The 3,427-nt window shown below is 42.7% G+C and overlaps 1 long non-coding RNA gene across 2 annotated transcripts; it reads left to right on the forward strand.

The window, feature by feature from the left end:
* The first annotated feature begins 252 nt into the window (after window positions 1-252).
* Window positions 253-3,421, forward strand: LOC135577183 (uncharacterized). Of its 2 annotated transcripts, none has more exons than XR_010468754.1 (3): window positions 253-619; window positions 2,599-2,707; window positions 2,961-3,421. It is a non-coding gene; the product is annotated as an uncharacterized LOC135577183 (long non-coding RNA). The 2 variants fall into 2 exon arrangements; XR_010468753.1 differs by having other exon boundaries at window positions 255-624.
* The last annotated feature ends 6 nt before the right edge of the window (window positions 3,422-3,427 follow it).

Here is a 3,427-nt window from a genome sequence, read left to right on the forward strand (position 1 = left end):
GCCTTGCAAAGATAAAAAAACTCGGGGTGCGTCCTTGGTGCATCCTTGGGTGAACCAGATAACAGAAACTTGGGCACAGGACAGGAGTCAGTTCTAACCAACTCAGCAGTCTGAGTCCTAACCAACTCATCACACTGGACCAAAGGTGACCGTGTACAGAGGAGGAGACCCGGGTTCACGATCACTGCACAGCTGCAACCAGGAGGAGCCGGAGGTGGAAACTATGGAAATGGTCTCCCGTAACTCATTGTAATAAGAACCGCCTTCTCGGGGACAGGTTATGAATATGTATAGCGTTCCTAGAACTGTCATGAATATGTAACACTTTACTGCATTTAACCAAGTTCACAGCTACTGAAAATTTAGACACGTATTAGGTGAAATGATTTCCCCCGTGTGTCCAGCACTGTAAATAAACATACCTCTTTACAATCTCACGGGTTGTAAAGTCATTTCCGCGCCTCACTTTGGCGAGCCAGCCAGGAAGGCGTTTTGCTCGGCTGCATGAACAACTGAGAACGGACGAATTTGGCACACCCGGAAGCTTCTTTTTCAGAAGACCTCTGCCCCCAGCTGGTCATTGCAGGAGCAGACAAAAGACCTCCGGCACTGACAGCGGGTAAGGTATGTTGTAATAAAATTGCATTTAATTGCATTTGGCGGGGAGCCAGTAAGACGTGGAGGGACACCCCACGCGTGGCCAGAGTTTCCGCAGTGGTATTTGGTGTAGAGGTACCTGGGAAGTGCGGGCTGCTGTCTGAGAGTCGGCCGCTAGTGATCTTGGGAGTATATCGAGCAACCCCGAGATTTCTGCGTTCCGGTTTCGGGAGCCAGGATGGACCTTTGCTAATGATTTTAGCAAGGGTGAAGGGTAATGCAGCAATCTCTCAAGTTATTTTTGCAGCTGCTGAAAAAGATAATAGTCAGTCCGTAACTGTGTGTTATCTTTTGTAAGTGCCCGGGCATTCCATGCATTCCATTCTAAATCGCAAAGTAAATTGTAAGTTGTAAAACCAACCAGCTGGGAAAAGTGTCTGTGTGAGTGTGTGCTAATTACAGTAACTACTGTTTAAATGTATGGTGGTATGCTTTAGCCTGTGATCTGTATAAAGCAGAAGACGAGCTTAAAAGACCTTGATTTAAGTCACGTGGCATGAGTTAAATTACACTGCGCGCGGTGTAAGAAAGTATATGCAGATATGTTTTTCATCCTCCAAAACCAGGGACATAATAACAAAATGGGAACCGGTTCCATTAAAATACTAAAACACCACCTTACTCCCCTTAGGATGCATCCTTACACATTAGAGTAACTTAGTGGGGAATCCTGATAAAAGAAAGTTTGAAACAATATTGTATTCACTTGTGGCTTGAATGTGGGATTGTAGCAATTAGTGGCAATTAATGTTGTTCTGCAGAACTTGGGAAAAATAGGATGAAGTACAGTACTGTAAGTTAATTTGCTCTTATTGTTATCTAATATTTTGAGACCAGGAAAGGATTTAAGTTGTTAAACTCAGATTCATATTGAATTTATGTGCTAGTCAGAGATATGGGGAAAAAAAAAAAAAAAAAAAAACAAAAAACCAAAAACAAACTAAATGTTATGATGGATGTGAGCTTGGGAGAGGTGTTTAAAAGTGGCTAGAATATGAACTGAATTGGATCTAGGAAAGTGGAAATAATGGACTTATGTTTAATATGCTGTTTTTTCTGACATCTGCAAAAGGTAAATGGGACTGGGGAATGTAACTATTGCTGAGCTGATTGGAATTGCATATAAAGCGTGTTATGACTGGAATTAAATGGAAAAACAAAAAAAGTGAAATATCCCAGGCCTGTGTTGTAACATGGATTTCAGGCCTGTGCCAAACTGCAAGATAAACTCAACCTCGCCCGTCCGCGTGGCCTTGCCTGAGTCTAAACTGCAGCAAGGAGAGAAAGAAGAAAAAAAAAAATAGAAAAACCACTGCTAGAAGTGGCGAAGGGGGCGGGGCAAGCCGTATGCCTCTCAGGGTAGCCTCTCGCACCGGGAATGGTGCAAGCTCCCCTAGAGAAGTTAGAGAAACTGAGCGCAACAGAAAGTAGAAATTTGGAAACGTTGTTAGATGAAGCTTGGAGAGTATTCAGTAACAGGGAAAGGAAGATTGTCGAAAGGATAAGAAAGTAGGGAACTAAAGAGGTTGGAAGGCTTTGAAAGCCTTTAGAGAGAGGTCAACGTACATTGGGAAAATGCATGTCAGAGGAGGTAGGCAGAGAGAGAAATGGACAGCAGCAAGTTTTGAAAAAGACTGAAGGGAACCTGGAATGAACAGAAACAAGTGGAATTTTTGGTAGATTGCCAATAAGTAACGATTACATAGTAAGTAAAGGGAGCCACTGGCCAAAGTGAAAGGGCGTATTTTTGCGAACCTTTGAAATATAAACTGGGTAAACAAGTAGGCGTTTATAAATTTTTATATATGCCCAATTCCCTAAAACCTCTTTTGGGGAGAAATCTGTTGGAACAAATGGATGCAGTAATCAGATTTGAAAAAGGAGAAATTACTCTGGAGGTAAATGATCAGCAATACATGCAAATAATGGGCTTGCTTTTAGCAACTGTTCCCACAGAAGGCAAGATTAATGAAGAAGTCGTGAACCAAGTGTACCCCGGGGTATGGGCTACTGATGTACCTGAAGGGCCAAAAATGCTCCACCTGTCGAGGTAAGGATAAAGGGAGGACAGGAAAGGAATTTGGCCAGTAATAGAGAAATTCCTACAAATCGGGTTATTAAAGGAACGTGAGTCCAGTTATAACAGCCCTATATTGCCTATCCGTAAGCTGGATGGGTCATATTGGGTCGTTCAGGACTTAGGAGCTATAAACAGAATAACAGAGGACCTCTAACCAGTGGTAGCAAACCCATACACCTTTCTAACTGTATTAACTCTGATTTGATTTGGTTTACTGTTTTAGATTTAAAAGATGCCTTTTTGCATCCCTCTCCGTGAAGCCAGCCAGACAATATTTGCATTTGAATGGGAAAACCCTAAAAGTGGACGTAAAACCCAGCTCATGTGGATGGTGTTGCCACAAGGATTTAAGAACAGTCCGACAATATTTGGAAATCAGCTTGCTAAAGATCTTGAATCTTGGGAAGCCCCCTTTGATGAAGGACAGATGCTACAATATGTGGATGACATTTTGATCGCTACCAGAACAAAGGAGACGTGCATAACCTGAACTGTAAGTTTATTGAACTTTTTGGGGCTCCAAGGATTTCAGGTATCACAGAAGACAGCAACAAGTAACTTATTTGGGCTATGAAATCAGTGCAGGGCAGAGGACCCTGGGACAGGCTCGAAAGGAGGCTATATGCCAAACTCCGAAGCCTCAAACTGTAAAAGCATTACAAACCTTTTTGGGCATGACAGGGTGGTGCC

Source organism: Columba livia, chromosome W (assembly GCF_036013475.1).
Source record: "Columba livia isolate bColLiv1 breed racing homer chromosome W, bColLiv1.pat.W.v2, whole genome shotgun sequence".
Classification (NCBI taxonomy): Eukaryota; Metazoa; Chordata; class Aves; order Columbiformes; family Columbidae; genus Columba; species Columba livia.